Below are 26188 nucleotides of genomic sequence, written 5' to 3' on the forward strand. Positions count from 1 at the left end.
GTGAAAACAGTGGTTATACTGTGGGGGAGGGACATACAAAGCAAGAAAGAAATCATCTTATGAATATGTTCGAAATAATCACAAGAAAGGGGCAGGGAAAGTGGCTTAGTGGTAGATCACTTGCTTGCATGCATGAGGCCCTAGGTTCAATTCCCCAGCACCACATAAACAAAAAGAAAAAAAGCCAGAAATGGTGCTGTGGTTCAAGGGATAGAGCGCTAACCTTGAGCTGAAGAGCTGAGGGACAGTACCAAGACCCAGAGTTCAGGCCCCACAACCAGACCCCCCCCTCAAAAAAAGAAAAAATCACAAGAAAGAAAAAAACCATGAGTCCTTATCTTAGGGTTCATTTTGCCTAACATCAACTTATCTGACCGTTTCTGCTTGTCTCAGACATATACTAGTTATTGCAAATAAGGGAAACCATGGGACCTATGTTTCTTTGGGCCTGACTTCACTTAGTATAATTTGTACCAATCTTTCCATTTCCTAACAAATGGGGCAATGCCATTCTTTCTGATGGAAGCAGAGAATTCCATTGTGTATATATACCACATTTTCTTGATCCATTCATCTATGAAGGGGCATTTGGGTTGGTTCCATATCTTAGCTATGGTAAATAATGCTGCAATAAACGTAGTCGTGCTGGTAGCTTTAGTGTGGCCTTGTTTGTGATCATTTGGGTAAACGCCCAAAAGTGGTATTGCTGGGTCATAGGGGAGCTCTATATGGAGTCTTCTGAGGAACCTCCATACTACTTTTCAAAGTAGCTGATATGGAATAATAAAATACCCTGAATAGCAAACACGATCCTTAACAGAAAAAATAGTGCTGGAGGAATATCAATACCAAATTTCAAACTTTACTACAAAGCCATAGTAATGATACCAGCTTGGTACTGGCACAAGAACAGACTTCAGTACTAATGGGATAGAATTGAGAACCCAGAAATGAACCCACAGACCTATAGCCATCTAATCTTCGATAAGGGAGCTAAAAAAAATAGAATGGAATAAAGACAGCCTCTTCAGTAAATGGTGCTGGCAAAATTCGTTAATCACTTGTAGAAAACTAAAGCTAGATCCTTATATATCACCCTGTACCAGAATCAACTCCAAATGGATCAAAGACCTGGGTGTCAAAGCAGACACCCTGAAAACATTACAAGATAAAATAGGAGAAACCCTAGGTCTCCTTGGCACAGGCAGAAATTTTTGTAAAAGAGATCCAGAAACACAACAAATCAAAGAAAGGTTGGACAATTGGGAGTGCATGATATTGCAGAATTTCTGCAAGACAAAGGTCATAGCTGGCAAGATCAATAGGAAGTCCACTGATTGGGAGAAGATCTTCACTAGCCATACAACGGACAAGTGTCTCATATCTACAATATACCTGGAACTCAATTAAATCCCCCAACAACAAATCCTCAAAGAAACAATTGCCCAATAAATAAGTGGGCTAAAGAATGAAAGAGAAATTTCTCTGAAGAGGAAAGAAGGATGGCCAATGAAGAAATAAATGCTCAACCTCCCTAGCCATAAAAGAAATACAAATCAAAACAACATTGAGATTCCACCTCACCCCAGTTAGATTGGCTATAATTAAGAACTCTATTAACAACAGATGCTGAATGGGATGTGGACAGAAGGGAACCTTACTGCATTGTTGGTCGGAGTATAAACTTGCTCAACCACTTTGGAAAGTAGTATAGAAGATTGCATTTTGAAGCCAGCTTGGGTAAAATGTGAGTTTCCAGATCAACCAACAAGCAGGGATAATGGTACACATTATAATTTGAGCTATGAAGGATGAGTATATAGAGGATTGTGATCCGAGGCTGGCCCCTGGCAACAACAGAAATGGATACCTAAACCTACATGCTCAACATTATCTTTTGCAAAATGTGGAAGAGAGGCCCTTTAAGGCATATGTGTGTGTGTTCTATCTGAATGTCAAGGGTTGAAGTGTTGAAGTAGCATGGAAAATAAAAACATGGACCTCTTCTTGTTGAACTGAGGAGCATAACGTAAATTCTTTTTTTTTTTTTTTTTGTCGGTCGTGGGGCTTGAACTCTGGGCCTGGGCGTTGTCCCTTAGCTCTTCAGCTCAAGGCAAGCGCTCTACCACTTGAGCTACAGCGCCACTTCCTAATGTAAATTCTTCTATGAACTCAGGAATGCAGCTCAGCTGAATCCCAGCTTTGAGATATTGCAATAACAGACTTTCATCAATTTTTCCTGCTACTGGAAAAAAGATACTAAACGAAATATTAGTGCTTAAGTCTCAAACACCTCTCTTTCTCATCCACTTCAGAGTTTACATGATGGAGAATGATCAAGTTTTCCTGGGGGGACAATGCTCACCAATATGGGGCAGGATTTATCAGGCATGTGCTCACTAATATCTGAGAAAGCAAGATTGGAATAAAGGGGATATTTGGGGGTTTTCTCTTGGGTGGTATTTTTTGTTTGGTTTCGTTTGGTTTTTGCTAATCCTGGGGCATGAACTCAGGACTAGGGTCCTGTACTTGAACATTTCTGCTCAAGGCTAGTACTTTACCACTTAAGCCACAGCCCTATTTCTGGCTTTCTTTGGTGGTTAATTGGAGATAAATTTCTCAGGAAGTTTTCTTCCTGGCCTTTCAACTGCAATCCTCAGATCTCATCCTCAGCTAAGATAACATGTATGAGCCACCAGCAACCAGCTGGAATACTTGGATTTTCTTGCTTTTTTTGATCCTGTGGGGCAAGCCAGACAAAATGTAACATTTTCTTTTACCAAATAAGAAAGAGAAACTTTTAAATCCAACTGTATGTGATCTGTTAGAATGAAGAGTTTTAAATTTTATAAAAACTTCATATTTTCATTGTGCTAATACACAGAATCTTAAAAATCCAGAAAATATTCATTCTGATTATTATTATTATTTTGTTGTCTCAAAAAGAAATTGAGGCATTCCTAAATGGTCGTGTTATTCTTTCCCATATTTTCTTTTAAAAGGTCTTTGATGTGCCTCTAAATGTTACTGGTTTCTGCAAGATAAAAGAAATTCCCTAGTACCACTTGAAATATAATGCTCTCCGTTAGAGTTTATGAGAAATTTCTACCTTCCGCATAAATTATCACTTCAGTTAACTCTGTTAGTGTAAATTGTGTCTCTCTTAGGAGCCACAGATTTGCTAAATATTAGTCAAAGAAATAATAGAAGCCATTCTTATAGGAAATGATCAGTTAAAACAATACTTTTGTTTATGAGTATGTGTGTTGTGATTTGGAGTTTTTTCATAGAAGTCGTGGGGATGGAGCACAGGGTCTTGTGCACACTTCGCAAGAACACTACCACTGAGCTGCATCCCTAGCCCCTTGTGTGTGGTTTTGAAATCATGATGTCACAAGCCTGTAATAGAAATCAGTATAGCAATTCTGGGATTTGCCATGCATTTATGGAAACGCTGAGGAAAGATGAATTTTTAAAAGTTCCTGGATGTGGTTTTCATATCCTAACATTAGGGAAACATTGAGAAAGAACAAATATTAGTAGGTTTCTTGAGTGCTGAGAACAACCATTATCATTTGGGTTTTTTTTTTTTTGTTCTTTTGTGCTAGTACTGGGGCTTGAGCCCAAGTCCCTTAGCCCTTTTCACACAAGGCTGGCTCTCTACCATGTGAGTCACAGCCACAATTCTAGTTTATTTTGTATATAATTGGAGATCAAAAGTCCTGACTGGATTAGCTGCAAACTGTAATCCTCAGGTCACAGCCTCCTGAGTAGCTAGGATTACAAGCATGAGCCACTCATGTTGAGCTGTCATTTTGGTTTTTATCAGCCCATGAAACACATCTTTAATACTAATTTTCATGTTTTGACATTTTAAACTGTGGTGAATTATAAATAACCAAATTTCCAATATATAAGTGTTTAAGTTACATTGCTCATATTCATAGTGTTGTGCAACCATCACCAGTATTTAAATTTTTTATTGCTTCAAACAGAAACTGTAGAGCACATGGGCAGCAAAGATGGTGCTGGGAGGGAGTAGAGTGGGCAGAGCCCAATTGACCTGATCAGTTCCTAACCAGTCCGTGAAGGCTTAGGTGCATGATAGGGTATGACCTTGACAGTGATTGGTTCCTCTTCCTCCCTTGCCTTTTTGTCTTTAAAAAGGGCTGCTCTCTGTTAATAAATGAGTTTTCTACCTGCTGGATTTGGCTCCCTCCTGTGTCTGATTGTCTCCCGGGCTGAGGGAGGCTGGGGAATGGGCGAGCGCCGCACTTACCTTTCCTCAGACCCCGTCCGTCTTTCGTGGGACGGACAAAGACCCGACAGAAACTGTATCATCATTAATCAATAAATTGTCACTCATCTCTTCCTCCCTCTAACTGTGGACAATCTCTAATCTGCTATCAGTTTCTGTTGTCTATTCTAGATATTTCTTATAAGTACAATCATACATGAGCTATGCTTTTGTGTCTGGTTTGAAATACTTAGTTTTATAATGTTTTTCAAGGTTGGTGCAGTCCATGTTACAGCATGGACAGAGTGTCATTTATTTCTTGTGGCACATTAATTTCCACACTATGAGATGCCATATTTTGTTTATTCATTCATCTATAAATGAACATTCGGAAGGTTTCTCTCCAGTATTTATAAATAAGGCTACAATGAACACTGGCATCCATGTAAGTTCTATTGTCCATTGTTTGTTTGTATCTTTACAAATAGAATTGTTGAGTCATATTGTAATTCTATGTTAGACTCTTGGAAGATTCACCAACTTGTTTTCTATGTGGTTGTAACATTCTACATTCTCATTACCTTAGCTGTGCCAAAAGAGTTCAACTCCTCCTCTTTTTTTCCTAGTCCTGGGTCTTGAACTCAGGGTCTGGGCACTCTTCCTGAGCTTCTTTTTCTCTACCACTTGAGCAACACCATCAGTTCCAGCTCTCTCAGTTTATGTGGTACTGAGGAATTGAACCCAGGACTTCATGCATGCTAGGCAAGCACTCTACAACTAAGCCACATTCCCAGACCATTTTCTGTATTTTTTTTAAGTCACAGTCATTGTAGAAGGCATGAAGCAGTATCTTCCTGTGATTTTGATGGCATTTTCCTAGCAACTTTGGGGTTGCTTAGTGGTGCTTTATCTCTCTGCTTTGAAGAAATGTTTGTTGAAGTTCCACAACTATTTTAAAGTGAATTTCCTTTTGTGTTACTTGATTGAGGAGTTCTTCATATATTCTCTGAGGTTAAAATCTATAATATATAGTTATTTTCTCACATTATTTAGGTTTTCTTTTAGCTTTCTTGGTAATGAAACTTGGTCTGTTTAAGAATAGTATCTAATTTTTTTCTTTGGATAAAAAGGGATACAAAAGTTCTTAAAATAATAATAACAGCCATAATTAAAAATGCCATGGGTTTTTCTCTCAGAGGTTCATTCTTCTTAGTGTATAATAGATTAATTAACCTCTTTTCTTGTGTGTGTAAATAAAAGCTGCTTTTAGTTAGGAGCTCTAGAGTTTTTCAGAGGTTAAAAATGATAAAATTTGATAAAACTAAGTATTTATTTCACTTATAGAACAACTTTCTCTCCTCAACCTGAGTAATTATTTATACTATACTATTGGAGTTAGCTAATATTAATTAGAGGAAGGACTTTTTATCAAAGGAAGGGATTGCATAAGTTGTGGGAATACATGATGTATTGAGGAATACTTACAGGCTTCTGATATATTTTAGAAAAAAATTAAATTTAAGAGAATCTTCATCAGGCTGGGAAGTTGGCTCAGGGGTAGAGTGCTTGCCTGGCATGCCTGAGGCCCTAGGTTCAATTCCTCAGCATCACATAAGCAAAAAGAAAAAAGCCAGAAGTGGCATTGTGGCTCAAGTAGTAGAACGCTAGCCTTGAGCTGAAGAGCTGAGGGACAGTGCCCAGGCCGAGTTCAGGCCCCACAACCAGACCCCCCCCACAAAAAAAGAGTATCTTCATCATAGAATCTACAGAAGTTAAATGAGTCGTGAACAAAGTTGAAGTTTGCCCAAATGCACAGAGTACAGAGATGAGACCAAAGTGGGTAAGTACTACCTGGATCTCCTTACTGTGAAATATCCTCCACATATTAATGGGATAAATGGAATTTTTCCCAAGCACACACAATTCATACCTTCAAGATAGAAGCGATTCCATTCAAGTATAGGCTTTGGAGGAATTTAACATTCAACAATAATTTTAAGAGATTCTTGATTATAGTAGACAAAAAGGATTATATTGACCTTTCAGTCTCAAAGCTTTATCCCTATTAGAAAATCTTCAAAAACTGATTTTGTGACTTTGGAGAAAATAATTAACTATAAAGCTTCATAAATTATATTAGGAAAATAAGTTCATAAAATGAAGAGTTGATGCGGAGTTATGAAAGACTTCATACTATTTTTCAAAGTCTCTTGGAATCAAAATCTGTTCTCAGTGTATTGAGAAAGTAGAAATGTATCTAGTGTTAGAATCATGGATACCTAAAACATTGAGTCATCCCAAAATTCATTGTATCCCTGAAAATTACGTAGAGTTCTAGTATCTTAATGGCACTCTCATGTGGAACCCAACTATTTGTCTTGGCATTTAAAACTGGGGAAGTGTTTTCCAGGGAATGAACCTTTAAAATATTCTTTTCTAAATAAAACAAAGGAAAAATCTTTCTTAAATAATTCTTTAAAAGGATTCATCAGCTGCAGAGATCTGACATTATGGGTATCCGGGATGTGCAGGTACAGCAATGCCCTTGCGGAAGGGCTCTGGGAATATGGAGCCACAATGAGCTCCTGGCTAGAATATGCTGCCAACTACAGGCAGAGCCCTGTGCAGTTAGGTGACCTATTGAAGTCCTCATTTATTTCTTTGTCATTGAAGGCAACTTTTTTTTCGGGGGGGGGGGGGGTCCGGTCGTGGGGCCCTTCTGGGCCTGGGCACTGTCCCTCAGCTCTTCAGCTCAAGGCTAGCGCTCTACCACTTGAGCCACAGCGCCACTTTCGGCTTTTTTCCTTTTGCTTATGTGGTGCTGAGGAATCGAACTCAGGGCCTCAGGCATGCAAGGCAAGTGCTCTACCACCGAGCCACCTTCCTAGCCCATTGAAGGCAACTTTGAGATAGTGGTGCAGGCCCTGGAATCAGCAGGTATGGCTGCCCTGCAAATGCACTGCCCCTCATTTAGGGAAGACAGCTTGAGCCCTGGGTAGCTTCTGCAGGTGTTAGGCCTAGCCAGGACAGGTTAGCTGTGCAAGCTGGAAGTGGCCCATAATGTGCGGCTACATGCTGGCATGTGCAGCAGTTGTTAGCCCAGGTGGGATTCCCTCGTCTGACTTCACTCATCCTCCCCATTAAGGCCTTTGACACACCCTTCACTTCTGTCCCAACTTCTAAGCATGAAGACTGCCTCCTTGGCTCCATCTCCTGAGAGCTCAGTCACATGACTTACCTGATAGAGCTGAGTATGGCCCTCTCCATGCTGACAGGGAAGATCCAGATTCTCCTAGGGTGAATCTCAGAGACTGAAAGGAGGAGGGATGGGTCAAGCACTCTGGTCATTGGCTTCACAGGCTGTAGGGGCACTGAGTGATAGGTAGAAGAACAGCTTATTCACAAAGCCCCAAGCTTAATGCTCTCTGGAGCTGCACATAAGAGAGCACAAAAGAGAAATAAAGAAGTTGGAGGACCAGGAGTGATCCAGAATAGTGAGGGACCTCAGGGGACTGCTTCTAGTTAGAAAGAGACAATGTGTAAGGTAGGCATCAAAACCAGGCTTGCAATCCCAACACTCAGAAGCCTGAGGAAGAAGGAAAGTGAGTTCAAGTCCAGCATGGATAACATGGGGAGACTGCCTCAAAAAACAAGGTCTGGAGGTGTAGCTCAAATATTAGAGTACCAGCCAGTGAGCAAAAGCATCAGATACTGAGTTTGAATGGTGTCTTGGTCTTCAAAATAAGAAAAGAAAGAGAGAAAGAGACAGACCAAGAGAGAGAGAGAGAGAGAGAGAGAGAGAGAGAGAGAGAGAGAGAGAGAGAGAGAGAGAGAGAGAGAGAGAAAGGAAGGAAGGAAGAAAGAAAGAAAGAAAGAAAGAAAGAAAGAAAGAAAGAAAGAAAGAAAGAAAGAAAGAAAGAAAGAAAGAAAGATAGAAAAAAAAGAAAGAAAAAAGAAAGAAAGAAAAATAAGGGCTAAAATGTGCCTTGATGCTACAGTGTTTGACTAGCACATGAAAAACCCTGGCTGTAATCCCTAGCATAGATAGGAGGAAGAGTGGGGGAAAGCAAGAAGAGCAGGACAGAGAGGGAAAGGGGGAGGGGGAAGGGAGAGGGAGAGGTCTCTGTGAAAAGAACATGCTAACTAATGGGTCTAGAATGTTGCTTTATAAGGCAAAGCTAACTATAGTGACTCCTGTAGCTGTCTATTGTGGTGCAAAAAAAGTTCCCAACACTGTGTGACTGGCATTATCTCAGGTCAGGTATAGAAATCTGGCTCAGCTGGGTGACATGAGGTTGTTGTCAGCTGACTGTGGGACTGCAGTGTCACCCTGGCCTTTCTGAGCAGATATTAACCCAAGATCATTCATGGGAATTGGGGGAATGCCTGGCCTTCTCCATAAGCAGGATTATCATAAGGTCTTAGCTAATAGTTTCACCCATTTGCAGTTATGATATCAAGAGGGGCATGCACAGACAGTGAGGGACTCAGTCAGAGACAGGGCCCAGCTGCCCCTTTGCTGATGCTTGCTGCCAACACTATCTAAATCAGAATTATTGGATTGTGGATATGGTGCCTCAGTTGGGGATGTCTGGCTTTCCCTTCCTGGATCTACAGTAATGGATTCTTCTATTGTTAGAGTAATGGCTCTTTTTTCTTACTAATGCCTCATTTCCTCTGTAGCAAGCTCTCAGAGTGGATGTTCTCTCCAGGATCATGTACATAACTCCTTTCATATGAAAATGGTTGTTGAGAGTTCTGGGAAGATGGCAGAGGAGAAGCTGGAATCTGAACAAGCTCTCCCATAGAAAGCAGTTTTAGAGTTCCAGTGAACAGTCCTAAGCCAGAGAATCACACCAAGTGTGTCATCACAGGACAGAGAGTTAGACAAGAGAGGGGAAGCCAAGGAAACGCAGCAGCTGCCGCTCCGGCGGCGGGGCCGCGGCGGCGGCGACCACCGCCGCGGAGACATACCTGAGACACAGAGAGTCGGGGACGAAGGAGCCAAACGCAGCGGACGAGCGGATTCTACTCAACACCAACAAGAACCGACAAGGAGCTAACATCTTCATCCTGCTGTTTGCAGTCCAGAGACGACCCAGGATCCAAGACTCGGCGTGAGTAGAAGCCCGACATCCTCACTACTCAGGGAGCAGAGGAGGGAAGGCCACCCCTACCCCCCCAGCACCGGTGATCTCCATCTTGGATACCGACAAAGTTCGGAGGAGCTGCTAGCTCCAGCTCAGGCCTTGGAATAAAATGAGTCATTTAGCAGGTCACAAGAACTTAACAGCGAAGTGACCTGCCAGACTCAGCTCCATCCAGGGAAAAGTCACCCAGCTCAGGCGCCAGCCATCGGAGTGCCTTGCTTCACTGGGTAACCAGAGCCAGAGGCTGCCCCTCCCTCTAGCAGCCTCGACAATCAATTGAAAAACAGAAACCCTGAGAATGGCTCCAGGCTGGGCGCTGTGAGCTTTATCACAAAATAGCCCCAGGGAAAAGCTACTGTTTATTGAAAGGCCTCAACTCTACCCAGAACCTAGCCTCATCACCACATCCCCCTCTTTTGTGACTCTCAAAGCAGACCACCCTCCCAGAAAACTAACCTGGGAGGGGGATCTCAAAATCTTGGGTAAAGCAGAGCATTTTTCTGCCTCTTCCAACCAACCGACTTAAGAAACCAATCAAGCCACAGGACCTCAAGCTGACCAGAGACTCCAACAAGAGACTGGTTGCAGACAAAAGGGAGATACAGGATTCTTCCCACTCCTCCCCCCCACTAAAAAAAAAAATCTAAAGACTTTTTTTTCTTTTTTTTTCTTTTTTTTTCTTTTTTTTCTTCTTCTTCTTTTCTTTTTTTTGCTTGTTTTCTGTTTTTTGTTACCTTATATATATATATATATATAAATTTTTTTCCCTTCTAAAACTTTTATTAATCTTTAATTTTTGCCTCTTCTGAAAAAATAATTGTTTCCCAGTAACCTTTTTTTTTTCTCATCTTATAATTTTTATTTTAGGAATATGTGAATAAGAGTTTTCCTTTCTTTTCTTGTCTTCTTTCTCTTTTCCTTTCTTTCTTAATTATCTTTTTGTTTTTTATCTAGCTCTACTGAACTTCTGATCTTTTCTTCTCCCGTTCCCATCCTTAAAGCTTTTCACATCTCCTCTATGTCCCTCCCCTTCTCTGAACATATTCACATTCCTCTCTAAATAGACGGTCTTTTAACCTCTATAATAACATTAATTTTTACGTTTCTATTCTTTTTCTGGTCTCTCTTTATTCCCCTTTCCGTCTCTTCTTTTTCTCTCTCTCTCTACTTGCATTCTACCCACCTCATTTCCTGCACTGTGATTAGGACATAGTTAACTCTCCCTGTGCCTCCCCACACCAATCTATTCCTATTTTTTACCCACATCTCTCCCTAATCCTAATAATTTCTGGTTTTCCAAATTCTTTTCTGCGGTTCGAAGTCCTTTAACATATAGTCGTTTGATGTAAAATAGATGTATCTGTTGAACTAGATTGTATCTGTAGACTATTGACTGTACAAATGCAAACTTTGGTTGATGGTTGCCTTAAGATAGTGTTCTAGCACAAAACTGGTGTAATCTTTATCTCAAATGGGCCGAGTAAGCCGGAAAAACACAAGAAAAATGGCAAATTCGGGTATCTCAATTCCCAACCTTGATAATCAGGGATTAGAACAGATAAAGAAAAATCCAGAGGAGAGTTCCCAAATAGCTCTACAAACACTAATAGCAAACATGATAAGTGAGAAGTTTGACAATGTACAAAGGACTCTGCATGAGCGTGATAGGGAGAGAGAGGAGGCATCCCAGAAGTTTATACAGGAATATCATAAGCATGAGGAAGCTTCTCAAAAACTGATACAGGATTTGCGTGAACAACTTGAGAATACTCAAAGAGAAAGGGAGGAATGGCGTGAGCAGGCAGAGAACACTCAAAGAGAACTGCAGGAATCCCACAGAAGGGAGGAAACTAATCAAAGAGTAATTCACGAATTAAGAGACCAGGTAGAGAATACACAAAGATCACTAAAGACATTCATGGAATCCATTAACAAAGAGCTGAAGGAAGTCAGGGAGACCACAAAGGGAATGCTGAATGGAACCCAACAGAAGGAATGGGAGTCCAAAGAAACCATAACCAATCAACTAAGTGATTTGAGAACAAACACTGAACACCAAATTAAGGAAGTAAAGAAAATCATACAAGACCTAAAACAGAGCTTCAAAAAAGAACTTGAAGCCATCAAAGCTGACCAATTAGAAGGAAAAGAGATAAAAAACAAAGTAGAGAGTCTTGAGAGCAGGTTAGACCATGCAGAAGATAGAATCTCAGGGATTGAAGACAGCCTAGATATTATAGAGAAAGAACATACAACCATCCAAGACAAGTCCAAGAAATATGATAGGTCTAGCCAACACCTGGAAGACACCATCAGAAGGCCCAATCTAAGGATAATGGGTGTAGAGGAGCACCTAGAAACAGAAGTTAATGGTCTAGGAAATTTGTTTAACAGGATGCTAGCAGAGAACTTCCCAAACATACAAAAAGATAGGCCTATTCAGATACAAGAAGCTTTTAGAACCCCAAATAGACCAGATCAGAATAGGGCATCCCACCGTCACATTATAATCCACACAGGATCAACCCAGACCAAGGAAAAGATCCCTAAAGCTGTCAAGGAGAAAAGGTTAATCACCTATAAAGGGAAACCAATTAGAATTACCTCAGATTTCTCAGCAGAGACAATCAAAGCAAGAAGAGCCTGGAATGACGTATGCCATGCCCTAAAAACAAACAACTATCAACCAAGAATACTGTACCCAGCTAAACTCTCCTTCATAACTGAAGGCCAAATAAAAACCTTCCATAGCAAAGAAAAATTGAAACAATACATCTCCACCAAACCAGCCCTGCAAAAGATTCTTAAAGATGTCCTACACATAGAAAACCAACAAGAACGCAACAAAGGCCAAGAAACTGCACCCAAACTGAGAATCCAAGAACCTTAGGAAGAACCCAGTTTTCACAGCCCCCAAGAAGGTGGATAACATGGCAGGAACCCCCAAATACCTCTCAGTCCTATCTCTTAACGTTAACGGACTGAACTCTCCAATTAAGCAACATAGACTGTCTAGTTGGATTAAAAAACAAGACCCCTCTCTCTGCTGCCTTCAGGAGTCACATCTTGCCCGTAAAAACAAACATATTTTCAAAGTTAAAGGCTGGAACAAAATCTACCAAGCAAACGGCCCTCATAAACAGGCGGGAGTTGCAATCCTAATATCAGATAAAATAGACTTCAAACTAAAATTCGTGAGAAGAGATAAAGAAGGTCGCTACATACTAATTAAAGGATCTCTCCTTCAGGAGGATATTACAATTCTAAATATCTATTCGCCAAACAATGGAGCACCCAAATTTATCAAAGAGACACTACTTTCCCTCAAATCCCATATAGATCCAAAGACATTAATTGTTAGGGATTTTAACACACCACTCTCCCCACTAGATAGATCACCTCGGCAAAAACTCAACAGAGAAACGGCAGATCTAAACAGCTGCATAGATCAACTAGTCTTAACAGACATTTACCGAACATTTCACCCAGCAGCAACAGAATACACGTTCCTCTCAGCAGCACATGGAACGTTTTCTAAAATAGACCTCATTTTAGGCCACAAAACAAACTTGTCTAAATTCAGAAACATTGAAGTTATACCTTGCATTCTCTCTGACCACAAGGGAATAAAATTAGATCTCAACACCAAAAGCCACCAAAGAAAGTCTGGTATCACATGGAGGCTGAACAACACACTGCTGAATCATGAGTGGGTCATGGAAGAGATTAGAAAGGAAATTCAAATGTTTATGCTATTCAACAAAAATGAACACACAAATTACCAGCTCCTCTGGGACACAGCAAAGGCAGTACTCAGAGGCAAGTTTATAGCTCTGAGCTCCTACATCAACAAATTGGAGAGATCGGAAACTAACAATTTAATGACACATCTAAACCTCCTTGAAAAAGAGCAGCAAGATAAACCCCAATCCAGTAGACGGAAAGAAATAATCAAAATTAAATCAGAATTAAATGAATTAGAATCCAAAAAAACTATAGAAAGAATCAACAAAACAAAGAGTTGGTTCTTCGAAAAACTTAACAAAATTGACAGACCCTTAGCAAACCTTATCAGAAAAAGGAGAGAACACACCCAAAGTAATAAACTCAGAGATGAGAATGGAAACATCACCACGGAAACAACCAAGATTCAGAACATTATTAGGGGATACTTCTCAAACTTTATGCTAATAAGTTTGAGAACTTGACAGAAATGGACCTTTTCCTAGCAAATATTGACATGCCAAAACTAAACCAAGATGAGTTAAACCAGCTTAACAGGCCCATATCAAGTATTGAAATAGAAACAGCAATAAGAGACCTCCCAGCTAAGAAAAGTCCAGGACCAGATGGTTTTACAGCGGAATTTTACAAGGCCTTCAAAGCAGAGCTCACACCAATACTCCTCCAACTCTTCAATGAAATTGAAAGAGAAAGCTCACTACCGAATACATTCTATGAAGCCATCATAACCCTCATCCCAAAACCAGGCAGGGACTCATCAAAGAAAGAGAACTATAGACCCATTTCTTTGATGAACATTGATGCAAAACTTCTCAACAAAATTTTGGCCAATCGACTTCAACAATTCATCCAAAAAATCATACACCATGATCAAACAGGATTCATTTCAGGGATGCAAAGCTGGTTCAATATACGCAAATCAATTAATATTATTCATCACATCAACAGGAGCAAGAATAAGAACCACAGGGTTATCTCAATAGATGCAGAAAAAGGATTTGACAAGATCCAACACCCCTTTATGATGAAGGTTCTGGAAAAATTAGGAATCCATGGAACATTCCTCAATACAATAAAGGCTGTATATGACAAACCTACAGCCAGCATTATACTCAATGGTGAAAAACTAAAGCCATTTCCTCTTAACTCAGGAACAAGACAAGGATGCCCACTCTCTCCACTTCTCTTCAATCTAGTATTAGAATGCCTAGCTACAGCAATAAGACAAGATGCAGACATAAAGGGGATCCAAATAGGGAAAGAAGAAATAAAACTCTCCCTCTTTGCAGATGACATGATCTTGTATTTAAAGAATCCCATAGACTCCACTCCCAAATTACTCAAGCTGATTCAAAACTTTGGCAAAGTAGCAGGTTATAAAATTAACCCCCAAAAATCAATGGCTTTTCTATATGCCAACAATGAGAAAAGTGTGGCTGAAATTAGGAAAGTAACTCCATTTGTAATAGCCCCACAAAAAATAAAATACCTAGGAATTAACTTAACCAAAGAAGTGAAGGACCTCTATGATGGAAACTTAAAAATCTTGAAAAAGGAAATCAACACAGAACTTAAAAAATGGCAAAACCTCCCATGCTCCTGGATTGGCAAGATTAACATCGCGAAAATGGCAATACTTCCCAAGGCTATCTACAAATTCAACGCGATACCTATCAAAATTCCACCCTCATTCTTCTAGGAAATAGAGGAGGCAATCCAAAAATTCATATGGAACAATAAAAGACCCCGAATAGCAAAAAAGCTCCTCAACGGAAAGAACACTGCTGGAGGAATATCAATACCAAATTTCAAACTCTACTATAAAGCCATAGTAATCAAAACAGCTTGGTATTGGCATAAGAACAGACCTCAGGACCAATGGAATAGAATTGAAAACCCAGAAATGAACCTACAGACCTATAGCCATCTAATCTTCGATAAGGAAGCTAAAACAATAGAATGGAAGAAAGACAGCCTCTTCAGTAAATGGTGCTGGCAAAATTGGTTAACTACATGTAGAAAACTAAAGCTAGATCCTTATTTATCACCCTGTACCAGAATCAACTCCAAATGGATCAAAGACCTTGAACTCAAAGCAGACACTCTGAAAACATTACAGGATGGAATAGGAGAAACCCTAGGTCTCCTTGGCTCAAGTCGAAATTTTCTGAATAGAGACCCGGAAGCACAACCAATCAAAGAAAGGTTGGACAAATGGGATTGCATAAGGTTGCAGAGCTTCTGCAGGGCAAATGACATAGCTGGCAAGATCAATAGAAAGCCCACCGATTGGGAGAAGATCTTTACTAGCCATACAACGGACAAGGGTCTCATATCTAAAATATACTTGGAACTCAAAAAATTATACCACCCAACAACAAATCCTCAAAGAATCAACTGCCCAATAAATAAGTGGGCAAAAGACTTAAAGAGAAGCTTCTCTGAAGAAGAAACAAGGATGGCCAATAGACACATGAAGAAATGTTCAACATCCCTAGCCATAAAAGAAATGCAAATCAAAACAACATTGAGATATCACCTCACTCCAGTTAGAACAGCAAAAATCAAGAACTCTAACAACAACAGATGCTGGAGGGGATGTGGACAGAAAGGAACCTTACTTCATTGTTGGTGGGAATGTAAACTTGTTCAACCACTTTGGAAAGCAGTATGGAGGTTCCTCAGAAGACTTCACATAGATCTCCCCTATGATCCAGCAATCCCACTTTTGGGCATTTACCCAAATGTTTACAAACAAGACCACACTAAAGCTACCAGCACAACTATGTTTATTGCAGCATTATTTACCATAGCTAAGATATGGAACCAACCCAGATGCCCCTCAGTAGATGAATGGATCAAGAAAATGTGGTATATATACACAATGGAATTCTATGCCTCCATCAGAAAGAATGACATTTCCCCATTTGTTAGGAAATGGAAAGGTTTGAAAAAATTATATTCAGTGAAGTAAGCCAGGCCCAAAGAAGCATAGGTCCCATGGTTTCCCTTATTTGCAATATCTAGTATAGGTATGAGTCAAGCGGAAAAGGTCAGATAATGTGATGTTAGGAAAATGAACCCTTAAATATGTATTTTAATGTTTTCGTTTCTTTCATGCATGTGTTTCTAACGCATTTATAAGATTATTTCTTTGTTGCTTTGTATGTCCCTCCCCCACAGTGTAACCCCCGCTTTCACTATATTTGATGTCAGTATAACATGTGGAGGTGATGGGGACAAACAAGTCGTTTAAGGATTCAGGTGGACCTGTTGCAACAATGAGAAGTACAAAATGTCATGTCAAAACCAGCTTTACAATGTCGGTGTGTGGGGGGGAGGGGGGTATAATTGGGTGGGGGGAGGGGAGTAAAATTGGGTGGGGGGAGGGGGGAGGCGGGGAAGGGAAGTGAAGGGTAAACAAAGGAGGAGGCTGCAATGCTTGGTAAGAAATGTATGCATTATCCTGCCCATGTAATTGTAGACCCCCCTGTACAGTATGTTCTCAAATAAAATAAAATACAATTAAAAAAAAAAAAAGAAAATGGTTGTTGATAAAATCTGCCATTTAGGTGAGATGAAGACAAAGGTTTCGTTCGTTCAGGTTAATTCTGAACCACACAGCAAGCCCAGAAGCTGTAGACTGTCTGAAAGCAAGGGAGCCAGCCTGCATCCCAGTGAACCATATTTATGGACACAGACATTTGCATTTCATGTAGCATCATGTGTCACAAACTATTTTCATAGACTGCATGCAGTCAGGTAAGAACAAGACTTGCCCTGCAAGGTGTAGTCTTTGTTCTCTGTGACAGACAAGCAGATGGATTGCTCACATCCATTGTTGCTCACATGGAACTCCTCTGATTAGTGCTGATTATTCCATGTTCTACAGCCCGTTCAGGACATGATTGAGAATGCTGGACCTGGCCAATTGTGCTCTGAACCATGTGGACATGAACTTCTTGGCAGACTGTATCCATGCTGCCCAGCTGGATGTGTTGCACCTCAGTAGACACAATCTGCTTCATTTATATCCTTCTACTTTCCTCAAGCTCCGGCAACAGGTTGCCCAGATAGTGTGGGTGTGGACCCCAGTGGAGTGTGCTATTACCCATAGCTATGTGGTCATGATGATCCTGGGCCTGTGTTCCTGCCTCTATCTCTAGGAGCTCAAGTTCCTTGCTAACCTGCTGTCAGCCTGCACCCTCAAGCGCCTCTTCTCTGCACTGTGTAAACTCCCTGAACTTCATTACATGGAGTTCCTGGTGCCTAAGAAATACTACCTGGAGAGTACTAGTATGAGCTGGCCATGTCCACATATGATCAGTAGAAATATGCTTGATTGCAGAAGAGCTGCATGCCATGCTACTATGGGCCAAGCAGGAAGACATCCCCACCTCCCACCACTTTTCTGGAGTTTTCACCCAATAGTTAATGAGACCAGCCATGAGCTTGGTGCTTTCTTGTTTCAAACTTTCAAAACTGCTTTAGAAAACTTTCCCAGGGGCTGGGAAGGTGGCTCAGTGGTAGACCGCTTGCCTTGCATGCTCGAGGGCCTGGGTTTGATTCCTCAGCACCACATAAGCAAAAAGAAAACCCTGGAAGGGGCGCTGTGGCTTAAGTGGTAGAGTGCTAGCCTTGAGCTGAAGAGCTGAGGGACAGTGCCCAGGCCCAGAGTTCAGGCCCCACGACTGGACCCAAAAAAAAAAAAAGAAAACTTTCCCAGAACATTAAAACAAGTAGAGTAGGCCCTTGAATTGTGCTAAGGAAATGTCTTGCATTTCAACCAGCCCTGTTGCCCAGAGATCAATCCCTTTATCAGATCCTAAGGCTAAGATGAAAGCAAATGTAGTTTCAATGAAAAACCTTTGTTAGAGAAAGCTGTAGATACACATGACAGACAATGTAGGAAGAAAACATGCCTTCTAAATGTGACATCGGAAGCCCTGGGGTTCAATTCTTTTTCCTTTTTTGTGCCAGTCCTGGGGCTTGAACTCAGGGCCTTTGCACTGCCCCTGGACTTCTTTTACTCAAGGCTAGCACTGTACCACTTGAGCCAAAGCACCACTTCTGGTGTTTTCTGCTTATGTGTTGCTGAGGAATCGAACCCATGAATTCATGCATGCTAGGGAAGCATTCTATCACTGAGCCATATTCCCAGCCTCCTGGGATTCAATTATAGGACTAGGTGAAGCTGTTACAGCAGAGGTCCAGGCATTGTGGTAGAGTGTTCAATTGGACCTAGGGCAGCATGTGCTGGAAGCAGTAACAGGGAAAAATCAGATCACTTGTCACAGAATACAAATAAAAGGTAATGGGTACATTTCTTATCAAGCATTGTTGCCTCCCACTTTGTTTCCTCTTACCATCCCTAATAAGAAATGTACTCATTACCTTGCTCATGTACTCATGTAATTGTAACTTCTCTGTAAGGTATTTTCACAAATGTGTGTGTGTGTGTGTGTGTGTGTGTGTGTGTGTGTGTGTGTGTGTGTGTGTGTGTGTGTGTGTAAATACAAATAAAAGAAGATCTCATAGAAAAACAAACAAGAGAAAAAGACTGAAAATGAAAAGTAAAATGGAAAGGGAACCCGACTTTTGGGCCTAGCAGAAACTCAGCAGATCTGGTAGGAATTGTTCTGCATGGTGTGGCAATATTTCCTGGAGAATGTTTGCAGGGAATAGAAGCAGGGCTGGTTTTTGGTTGTTACCAGTGGCTTTGTGCTTGTTTTGCTCTGCATCCAGCTCAGTGAAAGCCTGATTTGAGGGTATCTCATGACTAAGAGATGCTCCAGTATTTCTTAGTAAAATTCATATTCCATTTTCTGCTGAGCAGCTAGATTCATTTGACCACCAGCCTCTACCACTCCCAAGCCTCGTCCTTTGGTTCTACTAATCAGAGCCAGCCCTAGCTCTGGGAACAGGCATTAGAACTCTATTCTGTTACAGTAACATTCTTACCTGCCAGTGGCAGTCAACAGAGAGACCCAGTTCTCCTTTAGAGATGCCAGAGACGTTCTGCAGCTAGCTGAATCACAACTAGCTACCAACACTTTTCTGTTCAAGAGTTCCTATGACTCCAACAGAAGTCACATACTGGGGACTCTTTTCATTGCTCTCACTAAAACGCCACAGCACTGTATAACCTGATGTCCCCACATTCTGCTGCAGGAAAGGTAACAGGCTGGAATCTGTGCAATTTGGCTTGAAAAATTTGTTACAGTGAGTGAAAGATTGATTCCTGCCTAATTCCTCCAGCTCAAGCAAGACACCAGGTACAAGAAAACAAGGGTGGCCACATGCCTGTCAGCAGGCAGGTTCCAATCAGTGCCTGGCCAAGGATATAACACTTGGTCCCCAGGGGACAATAGCCCTTCATCCAGTGTAGAACATTCAACTTGTGGGCCTGGTCAAGGAAGTCTCCTTGTGGCCTAAGAGAGCATAAGCCACTTTTTATTTTCTGCTTCTTTGTGAAAACAAGCCCTATATAAGTCCATCCAAAATATAGTCCCTCAAACAACCTCCAAACCTGAAAGGTCTATGCACCTTGCTGGCAATAAACAGTCCCCACCTGTTGATCATTGAGTCTGGCCTATTCCTTTTCTGTTTTCCTCCATTTTCTTAACAGTGAGAATGCTGAAACAGGTATGTGGGTTCAGGAGACAATCATTCCCAGGTTGCCAATGGATGTTCATGGCTACTTCTAGATTTTAGGTCTGATCCTACTCTATTTTTACTTTGAGGTTACCTGAGATATCCTTAAAACAAATTCCCCTCATTAGTGTCTAAGACAACTTAATCACTGTTATTTCAATTCTTACAGGGTCTGAGAATGAGTCCATCAAAGCGGGCTTAGAGATTAAAGAAGTTTTTTAGGTGTTACAGAAGTTGTCCTGCCAGGGACACAGTGTAGACTTGGGAGCTAACACTATGACCCTAAACATGAACACAGCCTAGGCTAATGAAGGCAAAAAACACAAGCAGGTACAAGCTGCAAAGTTCTATTAATATGATAACATCAACTTTTTTTTTCAAACAAGGGACTTTTACAATGGCAATTTCCTGTTATTTCATTCCTCAGTTTCAAGCAAGAGATTATTGCATTCCTCAGTTCCCCATAAGAGGTTAATATTCTGACTCAGTGTCCTTGCTTGGTCTTGGGGTCTTTAATCCTAAGAGATCCTTACATTCCCCTTTCTTTTTGTAACTGAGTCAAATTCTTGACTCTTTTTCCTGACTCAGGAGGCTGTACTGGGCCTGAAGGGCCATCAGCTTGACAGTCCCAATTATTTTTTCTATAAGTGATATCAAAGACTTAACCACACAGGAACCAGTAATAACAAGTAGAAGAAATAGTATAATTGCTGGTGGCTAGGGATACTAGCCACCAGGCCAAAAGGCTTTGAACCCATACTAGATCTAGTTTAGCAGATGGATGCTGTTGGAGTCCTTCACACAGTTTACCTACAACCTTTATGTTTTCTTCTCCAGCCGTGATTCATTTACACAGTATCAGCACTCTTCCCTTAGAAAAACATAGGTTCCCTCTTTGGAAGCTGTGAGAAGGTCTAGTGCCCTATGATTCTGCAAGGCCACCCCCGCTAGAGAGTTCAGTTGTCTTTGTATGCATGCCAGAGACACTGAAGAGGCATGAGTATCCTCATCTACCCTCTCCTCAAATTCTTGAGCAAGTTTTAAACTATGTCTTACAGCACCTCCAGCAAAAGCTACTCCTCCAACAGAGGTAACCATACTCACCCCTAACATTATAGGAATAAAATCTGTCCTCTTGGTTAAGAGGTGGGATAACAATCTCTGAAAATTTTCACTTTTGGTATAAAGATTTAATTGGGTAACTGCTGTTATCAAAATCCAAGAGACCAAGGTTGGATTAATGTATGAACATAGGCTTCCATTGCACCAGAACATAGTAGGAGAAGGGGTGTGACATCAAGATACCTGAAGCAGTTTGTCATATTCCACAAGTTGAGTTGGTTGGTAAAATTAAATTGCTACAATCAGGGACATTACAATAGCAGAAGTAAGAAAACTGTCCCCTTGTCTCTGATTTTAAACTGCCAGTGGTAGTTAACATCATTTAGAGCACAGAAGCATAAATGAAAAATTATGATGAGATAAGTCTTAGCTTGAGAGGCTTTTCAGGGTCCTTATACACCATCCATTTGTCTCTTCTGGTAGCAGGGCCACCTTAAGTGGTGAAGCGTGGATCCAGGACCAGATCCCATTCACCTTGACAGTGGTTGGAGCTGTTAGGATAGCAGTATAAGGTCCTTTCCATTGAGGATAGTTAGTTTTTTTTTATGTCATATGACCCACACAGTGTCTCATGATCAGTAATTAGGGCCAACTACAGGGGCTGCCTGCAGGAGTGCCTGAAATTGGGAATGGAGTTCCTGTTGAACAGTCTGCAGTGCCTGTAAAGACTGGAGCAGTCATCTATGTCAACATTGCAGTTTTTAAGCGAGGACACAAGAAGGATGGTCTGCCAAACATAATTTCACAGGGCATAAACCCTTTGGAATAGACAATGCAATGGGAGCGCAAAAGGGCAAAGGGAAGGAGTCATTCAGTCATGGTAAATTTAAGAGAAACCCCTCTCACAACGAGTCTACCTGGCTGCTCTAATTAGCTAAACCAGCATCTAGATTGAAGTGGGCATATCCTTCCTCCCTACCATACAGATAAACATAAAGAATAGTTCCACATCAATTCACCCATCCTGACTCTATGTATATGAAAGCTAGTTTAATTTCATACCAACTTACTCATAAGCTTCATTTTTAAGACATACTCCTACCATTTGTTACATACTTAAACTTTCTGGGGTTTGTCTTCTTCCCCTTTTCACTGTGACAAACATTTTAAGACAATCCTTATTTTTATATCTTTTTTTTTTAATCCAGATGAGATTTTTTTTCAATTCCTTTCTAAGGCTTTCTTTACTACACTCTTTCTTTCCCTGAGTTTCTTTGTGGCTTTTGGGCCCATTTTGCTTCTTTGGCTTGAGGAACCAGGTTATCAGAACTGCCTCAAGGCATCCCTTGGGTGGAGAATTTTGTTAAATTTTTAATTCTAATAGCAGGGGTGAGTTTCATTCCTCTTACTACCTCCATTGATAAAGATCTCTCCTTTATAGCTATTGTTGGAAGCGGCCTTTTACCACACCCAAACCAAGCAAGGCTTTGATTGTAGAGTGGATTTCTAGTTTCCTAATCCTTGAAGTGCCTGAGGCATGCCAGTGATATCATCCTTGCCCTCAATATCTACTGTGGGAATAGAGAGAGTTACTGGATATCACTAAAATAATATACCACAGACTCAGTTTCAGCAGATCCAAAGCAGCTTTCCACTGGGAAGCAGTCAGAGGTGATGGAGTCAGGCAGGAGTCCAGTCCACTGTCACTATGGTCAACATGGTCAGGATGACAACATAGATTTCCTTCCAGATGACTATAAGGCCGTCCTTGAACTTTATCCAGAAGGGTGGGTAGAAGCAGCAGCAGGGTCCCACACTGACTCAAAAGGGTTATCACACATTTTTCTGGGCTGCAAATTTCTACTAAGACTGGTTAAGGATATGTGGCATAGGCTTGATAGGCGGGTGTCCAGCTGGTTTTTAAGGCAACATTTGAGGCAGTGGCCCAGGACAATTGACCAGGGTGACAACTTTTATTAACTAGATAGTTCTTTTAATAAGGCTTGTAACCATTTCCAAAATGTGCAGTCTCCACACTTACACACTGTTAGCACTATGTCCCATGCCTCTTCCTTTTCAGGTAAGGAAAAAATTATTTCTGACCCCTTTTTGTGGCCATCAGTACTTTAATACAAGAACACATACACAAAGACATTAGAGAGGGATATGATACAATTCAAATAACATCTGGAGCTTGAAAATATTGTGCAAATGTGAATGTCTTAGAATCAGTAAATGAGAGTGGTTATATAAGATGTTAATAGTATGTTCATAGTAAAAAAGCAGTGAAGAAGTATGTGGGAACTCTCACTACTCTTTGCAACTCTTCTTTGAGTTTAAAATAATTTCAAAACAAGAAGGCTTTCAAGACAAGATATGGCTTAAGTATATCCATCCCATATTTTTTGGTTTTGTTTTTGAGAAAAGTGTTAAATCTTTGAAGAGGAAGCATTCACCCAAAGGGAGACAAAACATTCAAATCCAACTTTGACTCCCTAACCTGTGGCATATATCTCTGAATTTTTTATTTCCCTATAACTTCTCAAAGTACAAGATAGTTCTCAATTTGACACTTCGAGATTTGACTCATGGAGGTCGTTGGCACCAAAGGTGAGCAAGTAAGAAGCAACATTAGCCAGGCACCAGTGGTTCACACCTGTAAACCTAGCTACTGAGGAGGCTGATCTGAGGATCACGATTCAAAACCAACATGGGCAGGAAACTCCCTGCAATTCTTTTTTATTTTGGCGTGGGGGTCGGGTGGTGGGGCCTGAACTCTGGGCCTGGGTGCTGTCCCTCAGCTCTTCAGCTCAAGGCTAGCACTCTACCACTTGAGCCACAGCGCCACTTCTGGCTTTTTTTTTTCTGCTTATGTGGTGCTGAAGAATCGAACCCAGGGCCTCAAGCATGCAAGGAGAGCTCTCTACCACTGAGCCACCTTCCCAGCCCTCCCTGTGATTCTTATCTCCAAATAATCACCAGAAAACCAAATAGAGTTCTCGACCTCAGCTGAAGAGCACAAGGACAACGCCCAATCCCAAAGTTCAAGCCCTACTACCACCAAAAAAAAAAAAGAGAAACAACATTAAAGCTGTTTGTTTTTTGGCCTTTGTGTATAAGCTACACATCCCTCAATTGTGAAATCATACAGTTTGGCTTTCCTTACCATGCCTTTTTCTCATAATATTCTGCATAATCTCCACTTATTTTTGATGCATTAGGCTTTGCAGCAATAAATAAGCCCCATGATGAAAGTACCTCATTCTGTTCACAGCTTTGTACCCAGTATTCAGGACAACACTTGATATTCACTGAAAAGAAAAGAGACCATTATAATAAGAGATAATGCCTCAATAAAAGACATAAGGTCTGGGGATATCAACTTCCCACCCCCGCCTCTACCTCGAGAGCCCTCAAACAAGCCCAGATGAGCTGGTTTCTAAGATGATGTCCAGGTCCAATAGGCACTTTGGGCAGGTGACGTCTCTCCTGGGGACAGAGCAGCCAAAGCTTTTGCAAAACTATTGCTGGAAACTTATTTTGGAACTCTTGTGACAAAAGAACACTGAGAATTGCTTTGATGTGCTGATGTTTTCATCATTTTCTTGGTACTTCAAAGACAAAATAGTCGAGAAGCCAGCAGCAACAGCTAGCTCTGCTCAAAGCTTCAGGGTAATCCGTTTGTATGACTCTTCTAGCTCCACTAGGATTAAGGTGCACTCCCATCCATAGATGGTGAATTTGCCAACACAATGCTACAAATGACCAGACTTCATTTCTTTAGACAGCCTAAGTAGTTTGTCCCCTCCAATGTCCCTGGGAACATCAGCTTTTGATGTTACATTGGCAATATAGGAATTGTCTACATGACCAAGGGTGGAGCCACAAAGAGGCACTCCAGCCCAGGAATGCTAGCTAGTAAATGGAGAGGCCTCATGGAGGGAAGACCATATTCCAAGCAATTTCCAATCTATGACTCTTTCTCAAAGCTCTTTTGGGAGGTCTTCTATTTCACTGTTGTCTTTTTCATTCATTCCATATTAGCTGCAGCTCTGAGTGCCCAGTCAAAATCCTGGCAGATGGGATTGGGCAGAAACCTGAGTTACTGCCCAAAGAGGTATTATGTCTCATTCTCCCTGGAGACAGAATGCATCTTCCAACAAAGCTTGCTCAGCCTTTTGGAGAGGAGCACACATGAGCTGAATCCTGACAACAGGAGGAAGAAAACTTCAGAGGAGGTTTCAGGAGCCAGGGGGCAGAAAAGTCTTTTTTGTTTGTTTGTTTTATTATTAGTAAATTTTATTGTGAAAACATTGTACAGAGGGGTTACAATTACATGAACAAGGTAATGAGTACATTTCTTATTAAGCATTGTTGCCTCCTTTTTTTCCCCTTACCATCCCTACCAGCCCAACACCCTCCCCCCCCCCCCCCCCGCTGAAAAGTCTTTACATTACAAGGGACAGTCACTTCCATAGGAAGTGTCTAAAGACTAGAAGTACCCTGTGGACAGTGTCAGCTGGCAAAGGCAGACTCAACCATCAGTTGATTTCATTCAGGCATAACATCCCAGTACTTGTAATATTCAGTTGTTGAAACTCAGGGTTTTGAGGACAACACAGGACTTACATCCAAGTTCACTGTAGAAAAAGCAACTGAAATGTGCTCTTTCCTAAGGTTGTAAACAAGTAGCCTTATTCAAACACCAAACAATAAAACCAGATTACATTATGTGTTTTAATGCGTATTTGTGTACATGCACAACAGACCTGGGCCTGTACATGGTCCCTGAACTTTATTACTTAATGCTAGCGTGTTCTGTCACTTGAACCACAGCTCAACTTCTAGTAGTTAAGTGAAGGTAAGGTTCTCGTGGGCTTCACTCTTACTAAGCTGACTTTGACCCACAATCCTCAGATCTCAGACTCCTGAGTTGCTAGGAATACAGGCTTGAGCTATTGGAATCCAGGGGTTCTTTAAATGCCAGGAATGGGATGGATAGATGACTAGTTCCAAGGTAATGATGAGATTATGCATGTCTGGGTAGAAGGTGAGAAAAGGGAGAAAGGATATAAAAAGATTGGAGCTAGAACATGGCAGGGAGATGCCTCATGTGGTGAAGGCTTCGGTAGGGTCTAGTGGGATGAAATCACAGGCTTTGAGACTGTCAGTTTTGGCTGCCTCCATCTTGAAACCATGGACAGAATGGGTAAGCTTTCTATGGCTAGAAGCCCTTTGGGTGATGACACAAACCATAGGAGGTGTATGAAGATAAGAAGTCACCCAGGGGTGGCTCACATTTGTAATCCTAGCTACTTGGAAGGATGAGATCTGAGGATTG

At 41.1% G+C, this 26188-nt stretch overlaps 1 pseudogene; it reads left to right on the forward strand.

Moving 5' to 3' along the window:
- The first annotated feature begins 4664 nt into the window (after positions 1 to 4664).
- Positions 4665 to 25045, forward strand: LOC138821932 (leucine-rich repeat-containing protein 14B-like; annotated as a pseudogene).
- The last annotated feature ends 1143 nt before the right edge of the window (positions 25046 to 26188 follow it).

The sequence above is a fragment of the Dipodomys merriami genome, unplaced genomic scaffold, assembly GCF_024711535.1.
Source record: "Dipodomys merriami isolate MVZ:Mamm:240054 unplaced genomic scaffold, mDipMer1.0.p SCAF_967, whole genome shotgun sequence".
NCBI classification, from domain to species: Eukaryota; Metazoa; Chordata; class Mammalia; order Rodentia; family Heteromyidae; genus Dipodomys; species Dipodomys merriami.